Below are 15,595 nucleotides of genomic sequence, written 5' to 3'. Positions count from 1 at the left end.
GTCTTGGTTTCTTGTTTTGCTTTTGTATCTCCCCTTTACTTTGGATCTCCCTTCAGAAGCACTTCAAGATAATTTTTCCCGTTTTAAAGGTGGGGGTCTGAGCTTCAGAGATGTTTAGCACTTAGATGCCTCGTGAAGACCATTGCAGTGAGGAAATAAAGTTTTCTTGAACAGGATCCTCAATTTCATGCCCCAAGTAACACTGGAAATCTGTAGAAGATGAAGGAGCTTGTTTTCTCATTTTTCTTGAGTCACAGCCTAGTGTATTCGCAGGGACATCTTTCTCTTCTCAGACTTTTCCTGTACCGTGCCAGCCCTAAACCTTTCCTGTAAGTGCTGCCAACTGTTATCATTAGTGTTGGTACAGATATTTTGCCAGAGGTGGCTGGGGTGGGACCACCAACTGATTCCCGAACGCCACTGAACAGCAACAGCTTTTGATTTCTACTGACATGGACCAGATTCAGTGTGGTGACCTAGAGCTAAGGGGCTCAGTATCTCATTACTAATCCCTTGAGCTAGCCAATTCCTTCCACCAAGTCAATGTTTTCTAAAGTGTTAAAAGACTTTTCCTGCCTGCCTGCCCATTAAATCCTGCTCTTCTGTCCGTGTCCTTGGATCAGCCTAATCACTGAAGTGGATCAGTTTCAAGTTTTAATGATGCAAGCTGTGGTCCTGACAATGCAGAAGATGGCAGGCAGCACAGCTGAGGCAGGCTCTGCTCTGGGGGCTCTGCTTTGGGGTAACCCTGATGTGCTGCTTTTGTAGTGCTTTGCCAGCTGGGATACAGGGTGTTTCCTGCCTTTAGCTTATTTATCTGAGATTTACAATTAATATTTGTTTCTAGATGCTTTTTATAAAAAAGAAAAGAAACCATGTGTTTTCCTGAACTGTCCATTGTTATTGCTTTTTGGATACAAGTAATAATTTTCTTCTGTGGTATTTGAATCTTCTCACTTTCCTAGGTGGGGAATTTGGCTTTGCAGAAAGAACACCATCACTGTGTTTAATGTATCCTTATTATTAAAGTCTTGTATCTTAGAGATACAGAGAAATGTGTTTCAAGAGAGTGTGTGCAGAAAACCCCATTAGAATCAGCAATAGCCTCATCCACATACACCTAGCAGGAAGCAGCTTCCATTTGCTTAATTTTAGATTGAACAGGGAGCAGTTTACAAGTCCCATATATGTGTCTCCTCTTCCAGCAAAATCTTCTTCATAATTTTTATATACTTTTTATTTAGACTTCATAATTCATATATTACAGCGGACATGCACCTTGTGCCATGTATATGCTTTTTTTCTCCACATATATATATATATATATATATATATATATATATATGTATGTATGTATGTATATATTTGAATGAAAAAGGGAAGTTATTCTCAGATATTTCAGTTACTTTTCCCTGGTAACAGTTTTCTTAATATTTACTCTGGTAAAATGGGCATGGCTGTGTTTTTATGAGGAATCCTTTTCTTCTTGCAAAGTAAGAACCCTTCCCCCCAGTGCTTATGTGCACATTGGCACTCGAACACAAATTTCCTTCACTAATTTTTTCTTGAAACAAAAATTATTCATAGAGAGCAATTCTGCCTTTGACTGCATATAATAGACCAGGCTGCAGATGAAAAGAGCACGAGTCTCCAAGGTTCTGCACTTGCTCTTCTGCAAGGAGCTCAGTATCCACTGAGTGATACTAAGCACATTTTACTTACTTACTTTTGGATCAGGATGGTCTAATTCTAGGCTATCTTATTAAGAATCTTCTCAAAATAGTTAATTAATCTCCAGAATCTCAGGGGGTTGCTCCTTTCTAGTACTGGTGATGTCAGTTAATGCTCTGTTACCATTTGAAGCCAAGTTCTTAATGTGGAGCTTGACATGAAGGCCAGTGTCTAGTAAAGACTCAGAAGCAGAATCTGACAGTGCCCTTCCTCTTGCTAGTACTTTGTTTATGTGAATTGTTTCCCAAGTTAACTCCTGTGGCCTAACCCCAAAGAAGAGAAGATCTAATCTCTAATTGTCCTCTGGGACCATCCCTGCAAGGTCCTTGAAGAATATATCCTGTTTCCTAGTCAAAGAGTCAATCCAAGGATGTGTCCTGTCTTCTCATTTGAAGATTGTTTACCTGTTATTTATGAACTGTGTTTTGTCTATGGACTATTCCTAGTGCAGTCACATTGTGATGCTGGTTAGAGAAGGAGGAAGGATTAAAATGGCACAGACTTTACATTCAACATCACACATTCCATGCAGAAGGATTTACAGTCGCTTTGCAATTGCACCAAAGGCCAGTCAGCTCTTGGAGGCTGCAGGAATTCTGCCAGTGCTGGAAGACAGAGTGAGCCTGTAATAAATATTGAGAGAATTCCTAATTACCTGTTCTGATTATGTTTTAGAGCAGCATGGTATATGTTAGTGGGTATCAGATGTGACACAAAATATTGAACATTTCAGGATGATGCTAAAATGAAAGCAGTTCAAGGATCAAATTATGTATGAATGTCAATTTTCAAACCCAGCTGTAGCAAACAGAATGCTCACATTTATGCCATCTGGGATTACAGTTTTGACATTTTATTAGAGTATGAAGGTGTCACTTTTTGTTCAAAGAGATTTTTCCTGAAAGGAAGGCAACCGGTGCTGAAGAGCTGAAAACACTGTGTTGTGTTCATTTGGATTAAAAATAGGTGTTTGGGGCCAGCAGAGCTTCAAAATAAGCTTCAAAATTCTCAAACCAAACAGTTTTCCTTTTGGTAGCCGAAAAGGAAACCACACATCCAGGAGGAATGTAGATCAAAGCAAACTCTGCAAATGATGCAGAAACACATAAAATAACAAACAAGGCTGGTGGGAAGAGGGGAGCTTTTGTAAGTAGATAGGTCTGTTCATATTACACTGAAACCAAAGGCAAGATTGCTAAAGAAGATACTGGAGAGGGGTATATAAGGGTATAGATTTTTCTCCTCAGAGGAATTTTCCAGCCTGTTTTTGCATCTCCATTGTATTTGCAAAGTAACAAATAAGTGGCATACTGAGCAGCAGATCTCACCGATACCAACTTTTGCCTTTCACCACCCTATCTTATCTCTTACTTTCCTTCTCTCTCTAGTTTTCCCTGAGCCTTCCTCTGCCGAAGTCTGTGGCAAAACATGTTTGTTCCACTGCTCACCCATAATGCTCTTACAGCATATCATTGGGTCATCCTCCATAACTAAACTTACAATATTTAGGTAGTTTAGCTCTCATACTTGCAGAACAGAACAATTCTGAATGTATCTACGATTAGCTCTTTATATTGGAATGCATTTGTTTAGGATTTTATATATGAGAGTACAAATCTCCCTCTGAGCTGTTTTTAATAGAAAAAATAATATTGCTAAATAGTTTTTAAATCCTTGATCCACTTATGTGTAAGTGTCTATGTTGCTGCAATAATCAATTTTAAAAGCAGAATTGATAGGGATTTGGTAATTGTTGCAATGAAGTCATTCTTCAGCTGAATGACTTGTCCAGTCCTTTCTTGGATGAACCTTCATGAAGTGATGGGCATGTAATTCCTGAACTCCTCGGGGTTTTGTTTCACAGAATTCTCCATACAAGAGGAAGGTCGTTGCAAAAGGGAGAATAGTTTTTTGTCCAACAGCCAGGAGGAGCTGGGACTTTGGGGATAGCTGCGTTCCCTCCTGTGTATCCTGCAGACGTCTCCATCTCACTTTTGTGTTGCCAGCTCTTCCATTTGCCTCTCCAGCTGAAGTGTGGCACCTACCTCACCTTTGGTAGAAAACAGCTCTTTCCTTGTGCAGAAGGTCATTTATTTCATCTAGGCCAGCAAGTGGAAAGGCAACATTTCTTCATGACCTGCATTCCTCTACACAGAGAACGTGTCTCTTACTTCTCATCCCCCCTCTCTTTCTTCTGCAGCCACACACATTTTGAAAGCACCCTGGTCCATATCGCTGGAGTAGAATGGGTTCCCACGGCTCTTTAGGTTCAAGGACAAGACACAAGCTGGATTGACACTGCCTGGTAGTTGGAAAGATTTAATTTACTTCTTATTTTCCCTTTTTTTTTTTTTTTTTTTTCCTTTAGGTAGACAGCCTCTTTTCTCTCTGCTTTGCAGAGCAGCCGTTCATCAGGAAGGGCAGGCCCCACTGCACCCATCCTGTGCAGGTCACTGGAGACACATTTCACCCTCCCATTTTCCCCTGGGCGGTGCACAAATGATGCCTGCTCCTTGTGGAGAGGGCAGGGGACTGGAGGAATGCTGCTCTTCCGAAGACTCTCACTGGGGTAGCTCAGGGAAGGGTGGAAATCATTGTTTTCCCACTGTACCAATTGAGGCTTGTTTGCACCAGACAGAGATTTCCTCTAGCAATGTTTTATTTCTCCAGGGCTCCAGAATTGTTTGCCCGTTCTTTGAACTGTTTTTTAAAGTGGCCACTTTTAGCCTGAATGGAGAGCAGTGAAAGTTTGAGCTCTGTATCCGGGGGAGCTCCTCTCTGCAGGAGCACTGGACCAGTCAAAAGGCTCCAAGCCTAGGACTGCCAGACAAAGGGACAGCCTGCAGCGAAAGGGATGTTTGTACTGTGGCCAGAGTAGGCTTCCTTAAAAATAATAGCAAAGGTAAACACTATCAATTCACGAGTTAGATGCTTGTTAAAAACCACCAGCCCGTTTGCTAACCCATTAAGAAGGGAAATAAGACCTGACAGTTCACAGTGCTGTGATTCTAAGCATGATGTTTCCCTGAGAAAGAGTGCCTGTGGTGCTGTAAATGCTCTGCAGTCACCGATGGCGAGGGATTGGGAAGGTTTGTTGCTGTCCAGAAGTTTGTATATGGGTCGGTTTGAGGTTGTTTAAACCTATCCACATCAAGTGACAAAATGTAAAGCTATCAGACCTGATCTGGCAAAATGGAGCTGGCGTTCCAAAAAGGGTATGTCCATTCAGTGACTTCTGTTATTCTACTCAAATGTGGTCTTTGTATTTGTGACTGTATTTTTTGTGACAGGTAACAAAAAATGTGGGATGCTTTGTTGAAAGAGGATTATCCCAAGCCCAAATTAGCTTTGCCAAATTTATTCCCAAGGAGATGCCTTCCCAATACAGAATAAATTCCCATGTGTGACCTGCTTCATTCTTGGTAGATATATGGACAGCAGATCTGAAATTTGGTCAGAACTCTGCATCCAGTGGCTAACAGGGTGATCCTGGCCACCAGAGGAAGAAATGCTTTGGGCTTTCACAATTTTGGGAGGATGTTCATTGGGGCAGAAAGTTGAAGAGACCTTGATGAAGGGGATGGGGTAGACCAGCTCTAAAGCCAATTGGACAGTTTCTGAGTAATTTTATACAGAGTATTTCGAAGTTTCTTGGAAATCTGTCATCGAGTCCAAAAAGTTTTTTATGTCCCAGTGTTTAGCTGGCCTCAGATATATGGGAAGTCACCTTGGAATTTTTTTAAAGACAGCAAACAGACAGCTTCCAGTAAGATTGTGATGGTTGTGTTTTGAACTGATAACTGGGATCAGAAATCTACTTCATTAATCAGGAGATAATCCTTAGTCGGTAAAACTGAATTTAAGTAGTTGAGGCAGAAAAGTGGCATAGAGAGATAAAGTAAATCAAAGTGAGTAAGAAAACCTGCTTATGAATAAGCACTTAGCCTGGACCTTACACAGAAACAATCCAGGCAGGAAATGAAATATATACTCCGACATGAAACTGAAGGCATCAATTGTCTGAGGTTCTTTTGCTGAAATACCTTGCTGTGTGCAAGGCTTTCAAGGCTGGTCTTTCATTCTGGTGATTCTAACAGTGTTGATAAACACAGCTTGAAAACTGATCCAAAAGGACCTGTGGGGTCTTTATTTTGGACACTTTTCATCAGGACCCAGCCTTCTAAAACACATGATTAAATATTTGATAACTTTGACCACAATTAAAACCGATTAGTCTTTAATTCAAGGTTTTTATAAAGTAAGTAAACAGCTTTCCCCAAACTTCCAGAGACTCAGAAGTCCATAAAGATCCCTAAGAATTAGGAACAGCTGCTTTTACATAAGTGTTAATATAGCTATTGCTTTTATTACAGTGTGGTTCCTTCACAGTGTCTCTTATGCTTACATATGTTAGCACAAGAGTCTTTTTCTCACTCAAAGCAGTCATTGGAGTTTTGGCAACAAAAAGCTATAATCATAAAAAATTTTGTATAAGCAGCATTTTCGCAATTCAAGTCCTGCATTTGAGAGATTTCTGACAGCTCTTAGCTTGAAAGGGACAGTTTTTAAACAAGGAAAATGCTGTTAATGTCACCATACTGTAGAGAAGTCAGTGACATAAGGAGGAAAGCAATAGGGAAACACAAACACTGCCCTACCAGATAAGATACTCAGTGTGATAACATTTGTGGGTATTGGTGAGTATAAGGAGAAAAAGAATTATAAGCAGCAATTAATTATTTTCCTAAATTAAAAAAGGATCCCAAGCCTTTTGTTAGTCATTTGGATGAGAATCACAGGACTTGATAACCCTGTAGTTGTACCTTGTCATAAATAACACTAATTCATTTTGAAGTGCAGCATTTGTGGTTTCCTGGTTGTTTTTCTGGCAGAGAGTTCCGCGGATTATTTATTCATAATAAGACTTTTCTTAAATCACTTAAAAATATAATCTTTCTACTCCATTGACAGAACTTTGTCTTGTGTTAGGAGAGAGGCTGAAGAGGACACAGCTCACTTTCTGTACATTTGATCTGTTGTGTAACTCTCACATCGTTTTCTTTAATAATCATAATCCTGGTGTTCTCAGCCCTTTTTTTCCCAGACATTTCTTAAGGCTTTCCAGGCACTTCACTTGCCAGTCTCTGGACCTCCCTTGTTTCTGCTCTTCTCCCCTTCCTGTGGATTCAGGATTCCAGACAAGGAACTTATGTATGGACACTACAGTCCTAGGAGAGTAATAAAATGTATACTAAATGCCCACATATTATAAACAACTGTCTAGACAAGACTTTACAACATTTATCTCATCCATGGCTCTTATTTTTTAGGTTTTAGACTATCAAAGTACAAATACAAGAAAGTGATGGCTTGGCTGAGCCAGGTAGGTGTCTTATGCTGCTACTACTTGATAATTCTGTCTGAGTGAACAATAAAGGTGTTGAAATGACAGAAGAGCTGCAGCACTGAGCATGACTTTTCAGCCTAAGCATGTTCCTTCATATTGCTGCTGGAGGTAAATTCACAATGAGTCATAGCATGGTGGTACTGAAAATCTGTTGGTTCAGGGCCTGTGGTCTTCTACAGGATGATCACATTACAATTTAAAAGTTTCCTGTACATTTGGGTATCTTTAATTCTGGAGTACGTGTTTCAGGAAGGCTTTCACTCTCCATATTTCAGCGTGTCTTGCTGCTGACACTGAGCCCTGAGCAGCGTGAATGGCTCATGTCAAGGGACCTTGGTTTGTGGTGAAAGGACAGGAACAAGTCCAGTACATGCAGAACAACTGGCTTTTGTTTATTGAGTCAAAGCTGCAAAACCATAAAGGGAGCAAAAGCTGAAATCAAGGGACATGGAAATAATGGAGTGGGAATGGAAAAGGAGAATCAACATTTCAGGGTTCTTCTGTATGAAGCAGAGATCTGGGTTCCAGAGATGGGGGAACGACACAAATCATTCTTCCAAAGCATTTTGATACGAGGACCCCTGTTTTAAGTTTGGATTTGAGGCTCTTGGAGGGGAAAAGATTATTCATCACCAAGTATTCCCCAACACCTTCCCTCCCTCTCAGCTTTCAGCCTGGTTCATCAAAGACAATATGTGGCTTTACATGATGTTAAATTTTCTCTCAGACTGCCGGCTGAAGCCAGGGTCCTCTGTTGTAAGACAGAAAAGCTTCATTGCAGGAAAAGTTTTCTTAGATTTTATTCTTAAAAAAAGAGTATGCATTCAACATTCCTGGTGGAGACTTCCCACTTATTGGAAGCTACTGCTTTCTTGAAAAACCTTTGGTCTTTTAGAGCATTTTAAAACATACTCTTAGGAAATGCTGTATTGCTGTGGGGCATCTGGCTTGTAATCAGTCAGTCCTTTCAGTCTAACTCTTCCCTTATGACACCGACCCAGAGCATGCCTGGTGCGGTCCTGGGGAGCCATGTGCCTTATATGTCCTTTGCAACTTGCAGGAGGTCAAGTAGGGGGAAGCCAAAGGATTTGTGCAAATGGTGGAGCCAAGCAGAAGGTCAGGGATGGCATTTTGTGGCCATGGGAAAGAGACAGCTCTTCCTCCTGGGTCGGGATGAGTCTCCGTCAGTGCCGAGTCCCAAAGACTCACGGGGCTTCCATGGCTGGCACCCAGTGTTCTTAATTTTGTGGTGAATAAAAGCCCTGAAAGCACATAATTTAATCCACCCAAAGATAATTGTTGAAATAAATCATTCTCTCGTTTAAAGAATAAATCTTCAGCAAGTTTCAAGAGAGCCTACAGTGCTGCTGATTTTAATCATTACTCTGCATAGGGAAGTGTCTATACTGCTTAGTGTTTCCAAAGCAGCAGTGCTGCTATTAAAAAGTCAGGCTTGGGTTTAGAAGCTGTCACAACTCACACAAAGCTTTTTTGGGGATTCCTGGATTCACAGCTGAAGGAGAAGAGGCCTGGTGAGCAGAGACCCCACTTCCCTCTGTGGGTTTATCTCACCAGTGAGCTGCACTGCCACTGGGTGCCTCAGTTACCATGTCCGAAGGCGGGGTTCTGTGGCCAGCACTCTGTAGTGCCTTGGCATTCTGGAGGGGAGAAGTGCTCCAGGAAAGATGGGTATTTGGGATTTTCTGGTGTTGCTGGGATGTTGCTGGAATACCGGTTGCATATGACAGGAAATGTGCTGTGGCGTGTCAGGCTGTACCACAGAGAGCAATTCCAGTCAATGGTGGGTGATTTTTATCCGACTGCCCTGTGGTCACCCCGTGGGTTCCCCAGGGCTCTGCTGGGCAGTTGCTCCTCTATAGCATGTCCTGCTTTGGTTGAAATTTTTCAGGGTTTTGGCTGGTCCACAGGGGATTTTTTTTTGAGGGTGTGAAAAGGCTCGGTTTGGGTGAGACGCATTCTAGCAAAGTAGGAATTACACTGGTCAGCTGAGGTCTGCAGAGTCTTGCTTCACTAAACCCCCCTGCCCTTCCTCTGGGAGCTGTGCTGGGGCAGAGGTGGTTCCCTGCAGAGGCAGGATGTGGGCTGGAATGACCAGCTAAGGTGTTCCAACCACGGATGAGGTAGGATTTGGATACACTACAGCTTCTTTCGAGGCTTGAGGGTTCAATTAACTCTTGGCAGTTTAGTGGCTCCTGTGACTGCACTCTCGATTCCCTGGCTGCCTAGTTAAAAGGTGTCCTGCTAATTTATGATACTTGGGTTAAATAACAGAGAATTTGGGCCATTTGTGCATTAATCCATTGTGGATTGCAGGCAGGTTCCTGCTACTTAACCATTTTTTTCCTGTCCAGTAGCTGAACTCCAGAGAAAGTTTGCGATCCTGATATTCTCCCATATTTTTGTTGTTTTTTTTTTTTTTTTTTCCTTTTCTTGGAGTTCACTTGAAGAATTTGTCTCTAGGAGGAAAATCTAGGAGGAATGGACACTGCTCTGGTCTTTTCTCTTACAAATAATCTCATTTTGCTCTGTCTTCCAAACTGGGAAGTACTTACTGCTCTTTTGAAGCTGATTGTAGAGCTAAAAAAGAAATGCGTACAGTGTTTGGCACAGCAGCATTTGAATGGTTTTAAGTGGTTGGAAATTAATTTGCTGTGCCATTTAAGCTGCTTTGAAGAAGAAGAGATCTAGCTCCATTTTATTTTGGTTGTATTTTGTGTGAAATGTGTGGAGTTATTGGAACCAGACATATTAGTTTTGTGCTAGGCTGATGTACACCAGTTAAAAATGTGCCCCCTGGCACATGGAATTGAAAGCTGAGGGTCCTCTCAGGCACAGATTCCACCAAGCCCCCTCAATTCGAGGTGCTCCAGCTGCTGGGTTTGTTACGGTGTGTAATAGATGTGGAAACACGGGGTCCCAGTACCATTTCTGTCAAGTCATCAAGCCTTAGAACTTGTTTTTTTCAGGAGCAAAGTATTTGTTAGATGTTATTAGACAGGACCTTACTGTGGGGTAGATCAGGCTTTGTTCAATTGTTAGATATCATAGAATGGTTTGGGCTGGGGGAGAATAGTCAAAACCCCTTGCAAGGAGCAGGGACATCTTCAACCAGATCAGGTTGCTCATAGCCCTCTGCAGCTTCACCTTGGATGTTCCCAGGGATGGGGCAAGCACAGCTTCTCTGAAGAAGATGTGCCAGTATTTCACCACCCTCATTGTAAAAAAATGTCTTCTTTTTATCCAGTCTGAATCTCTTTTACTTTATATGTGAGCATGGGATATGTTGAACTCCAAAAGTGGCGAGGTTGTAGACAGCATGTCATAAATTGTTTTACTGTGTCTGCATTACCAAAATATACATAAATCATACAAGTGTTGTGGGTCACAAGCACCAGGTTTCATAGGCAAAAACATTCTTACAAATTTTCATTTACAGAAAATCTTGGTAGCCTTTGTCTTTGTTCAAAGTAAAAAAAAAAAAAAAGTAATCAACTGAGAGCATTTATAAATCAACCTCCAAAGAATAAATTGTAAAAGAAACAGTGTGACATTTCCAGCTATCTTTAGAGGGAGGTCTGTTCAGCAATACATTTCAGGTGACAAAACACAAATATGATGCACGGTGCCAAATGGAAGGAAAGAATAGACCCTCTGCTGCTGGGAACAGAAGACGACTGTAGTAATGTGATTATGGTAATGGTCAACAAGTCATAGTCTTGTGCTTTTGTTCACTGTAATTAACTTCTTGGAATGGCACAGTCGCTTTCTCTGTGCTCATCAGATGGCCCTGCCTTTGTGTCCGCAGTCTGTTATTTCTCCTGCAGGGACTGCAAGCCTCCAAGTGCATTACTAAATGAATTCATTGCTGGAACAAAGATTCAGTAGTAGAATAGAGATTGATATCTTTTGTTGTCAGACATTCAATACCATATAGCAATCCAATTACTTAAGCTGTTTCTATCAGTCTTATTACGGCTCACTATTGAGGCATGCTTTAAAGCTGGATAATTCTGTCTTGCAAGAATGTAGTGGAACAGATTAGAGCTTTAATGAGAAGGCTTTCTGTGGGCTAGGGCACTTCCATTGTATGTGTTGGGATTGAGGAATCATACCTAGGCAAAGGCCTGGAGTCACTGTTGCAAAGAGTGATCAAAGGGAAGCTTGAAATCTGTACAATTGCTTTAAGAAATTTTACGTGTTATAAAAAAATAAGGCAAAAACTGGCGAAGTTTCTGTCTGCTATTCTCTATCTGTTGAGAATCTGTGCTGCACTGGGAAAGGGAAATTACTTATTGGAATTCAGATTGTGGAAGGGATATGTCATTTTGTGTTTGAACTTTTCCTCCGCTGTGCTATAGGTCAAATTCTGTGATTTGCTGTAGCATTTTAGGAATGTTGGCAGCATGGATTGAGCAAAAGGCCTATTTGCATACAACTTCCCAGGGTGGGTGTTTGGAGAGGGGGCGTTTCTAGTGCACAAACACATAGAAGGCCTTCATAACTGCAGGTAGAGGAGAAAGGATTAGACCAGCCAGTCAGCCTTGCCAGGTTTGCATCCTCACTCCTGCTCTCAGCAGCATAAAGCAGCTATGGATTGAACCCCAAGACAGCAGAAAGCTGGAGCTGGAGTGTCCGTAAGGTCTCAAAACTGGACAGTAGAAATGGAGAAAAGTTATTTTACCTTGAGAAAAAGCAGCAAATAAATCTATCTACTTAGCAAATATTATTTTTTGGAGATTGTATATGTAAATCACACCTAAGTCTATTGTGTGAAGCACAAGCAGTAGAAACTTGGGAGATGCCAGACTGAATTTGTATGTCCATCAAGTCAATTTGGCTGCTTCTTTAATACAGGATTTCTGATGGACTTTTAAAATGTGATAAAACTCTTTAGCTCTCTTTCAGGCCTCAGCAGAAACATCTGTGCTTTAAGTCAACACAGTGTGACCAGAAGAACCGCGGAATTGCTGAGGCTGAAGTAAACTGGAGACACAGATTAGAGTGCTTCTGTGTGGAATGCACACAGCTTGGGGTCATTCATGAACACAAGTATTTCTAAACTTGTCTGAAATTCTGCCTGTCTAGGTCACTCTCCCTAAATAACAGAGGTATGGTTTATTTTTTGGTGTGATAAATGCACCAAAGCACACACTCACTTGGTGTGAATGGCAAAGCTACGGAATTTCCACAGGACAACAGTGATGTCCAGAAATCTGAGGATATAGACTATTTTTCCTGGATGCAAAAAATCATATTATTTATAATTTCATTATAATAAGGCTGATTTTCCATTTCTTAGGGTGGTTTTACACTATCAACAGATAAATGTTTCCTCCTCGGGGATGAAGCTACAAAGTGCTGCCAATGCACACATGTTGTCTGCCTGTAACATTTCCAAAGTATTATTTAGAAGAACAGCAATTATAAAGACATTTTCCAAAGGAAATTATATTTGAGTTAGGATAAGGGTGTGGGAGTGTGAACATGAGTCTGAGGAACACCTGAAAATTTATCTGTGCATTTAGATTTGTTCTCAGAAGGTGTTTGCGTTCCTGTCTGTAGAACACAAACACTGATTTTCTTCAGCAGTAAAGGTATGACCCAGTTCAGGACTGAAGCTAAACTTTATTTTGTAGCCTCAGTTGCCTCTTGGGGATGGAAGTTAATGTTTTATGAGGCAAAGGAGAGCACCTCTTCATTTCAGGAACAGATACTGCTAAGATATTTGTTTTGGGTCGGAATTAAGGTGATTTTGTGCTGAATTATCAGTTTCTCTCTCACTCAGGGGTGCAAGGAGGAATTAAAGATTTAGGGTGGCCTGACCTTTATTCTGCTCATTGTTGACTTGTAACAAGTGATGTCTGCAGTAACTGCTTTCTTGTAATTTATTTACTCTATTTAGGAACGAGGCATTTGGACTTGGGATCTACCAAGGGGAGCTTTTAATGTGCATTTTTATTTATTTTGTCTAAATGCATGGAAACCTCCAGGACAGATACTCAGCTGGTGTAAATCAGCTTAGTTCCATTGACGTCAGTGGAGCAGCGCCAGCAGCAGATCTGACCCACTTCTTTAATCTGATCCCTTGTCCATCCCATTTATTTTAGATTACATCAGAGTGAGCAGGGCCTTACCTCATCCACCATGAACTTGAGATAGATACAACCTTGCAAGTTTTGGCAGAGGACTCTCATTTCTGAGAAACGTGTAAAAAGGAAGAGAAACATCCAGTCCTCTGCCATGCAGAAATTGCTTAGAGCCAGCGACTTGACAGATCCAGCTTTTCTTCATATGAGACTGTGTGACATGAAATTCCAACTTGTTCATAAGAAATTGTGTTAACTTACCACAAAACACTGACCTAACACAGCGACTTTTGTGTGTGCGTGTTTGTCTAAATAATCTATTAACTAATCAGAAATGTTCATTCGGTGTTCAGGATGTTCTGTGCCCCTTCAGTGTTCTATGGGTCTTTAGAAACCTCAGCATCCCAGCTGCCAAGGCTGTGCAGGTACCCACCTTAGAAATTTCCAAGGGAAATCAGATTTAAATTTGCAGTCACACCTGAGTTCTGGCACCTCTAACTTGTCCCTTCAGTTTTTCCTGTTTCTTAACTGTTGTTTTGCCCTTGTGTCTGTTCCCTGCCATTGTCGTCTCAGATCAGGTTGGATGGTTTGACTGAGGATTATACTCTCATCACACACGACTCTCCCAATGGATCTGATCTGCTCCACTGCTTGAGTGAGCACATTTGAAGGTTGGGTTTTTGGGGGTTTTTTTTGGAGTGGAACAGCGGTGCCCATACACAGCTGAAAAAACTTATTCCCCCCTCAATCTGAACTGATTGTTGAACTGACTCTCCACTCTTCTGCTTATTCTCAAACAATAATATTCAAATATTCTAGTAGCTTCCAGGGAATGTACAATATCACGTGTTTGGACTCTCTGAGTTTTGTGTACTCAGAGAAGTTGCCTGTCCTGAAAAGTTTCCATCAAAGTCTTTATTTGTTCCTGTCCCATAACCTTGCAGTGAAATTATGCTCTTAAGAAGAATTGGAAACATGACTTTTACTGCAGTAGTTATTTTCTCTTGGTACTACAACATACCTTTGTACTTTTTCTACCTCAAGGCTTAATTTCCATTTCCTTAGGAAAAATGAGAGTTTTGACTTTTTGTCAGCTGCTCTCTATGTACATTTCTGATTTTGGGTTGCAATATTAGTAGAACAAATACTTCTTTTTCTGGTGTTGAACTGTCTCTCGCATTTCTGTCCAACTTGAATGAAACCATCAATTTTCTCAGCCACCAGCAGCTTCTCTGCAGCATTATCTCATGTCCTACGACCTCTCCAGGCTTGTCATGCAGTGGCCATTGACTTTGTACTGGACTTTCTCCAGTACCTCCCTTCAAGAGCTTGCAAATGCCAAAATGATGTGAGCCATTGCAGTTCTGGTATCCCAAATACCAGATGTTGTCTTGGCTTCTCTTTTTCCCAAACTATGTCTTGTTTTTGCAGACTCTGATGTTTTTGTTGCAGGTCTCTCTTTATCAGTATATTGTCTCTTATATCTGTCAGAACTGTCCCTGCACCCTAAGTTTCCCTTGGGATAAAGTGGCTTCCTTTTCTTGGCAAGTCCTAGTTGGGTTATTCCTAAATCTTCTAATAGTATTTCTTTCTCTCTTCCTCCACCCCTACACTACACTATCAGCTTGACCCTCATACCAGCTTGTGTTTTCAGCTATCAATTAATAACAGAATATTTCCATCTTTTTTTCTGTGTCCTGGTTCAGTATTGTACTCCTGCACATTCAAGTCTGCCTCCCCTGCCTCGGCTAACCAAACTATATATATCATCTTTGGCTTCAGAACCAGAAATTCCCTGGAAGGAGAACATGATCCTGTTTGCTGGGAAGGAAGGTTGCTGCTTTAGCTTCCCTTATCACTGCTCTGTCTCTCTGAAGGGCTTTGACTTTGGTGGGATTTTCAACTTCTTCTTTCTTCCACACAGAATATTGTCTTTGTTATTGTTGTGGCTGCCCCATCCCAGGATGTGTTCAAGGCCAGGTTGGATGGGGCATTGAGCAACCTGGATTAACGGAAAGTGTTCCTACTCATGGCAAGGGGGTTGAAACTGGGTCATCTTTAAGGTCCCTCCAACCAAATTGTTCTATGATTCTGTCACGCTATTACCCTTCTCATTGAAGAAGAGACATAAATCCCTGCTCATCTCCCTTACATCTCTCCCGACAAGCATTTCTCTTCCTGAATTCATTGGTGCAGTTTTCACTCTGCCCAGAGAAGCCAAACTGAAGGGCGGGTTTGCTCTTAGAGGTGATTTCATTGCAAGTGCAGAAGAGGAAATCCATTTTACCAAAAAACCCTAAATGTACTGGGAAACCTTAGGGAGTGCACAGAAGACAAGACAAAAAAATCA

Source organism: Chamaea fasciata, unplaced genomic scaffold, assembly GCF_029207755.1.
Source record: "Chamaea fasciata isolate MVZ Bird 193981 ecotype frontalis unplaced genomic scaffold, bChaFas1.0.hap1 SCAF_3, whole genome shotgun sequence".
Classification (NCBI taxonomy): domain Eukaryota; kingdom Metazoa; phylum Chordata; class Aves; order Passeriformes; family Sylviidae; genus Chamaea; species Chamaea fasciata.
This window is presented reverse-complemented; position numbering follows the sequence as displayed.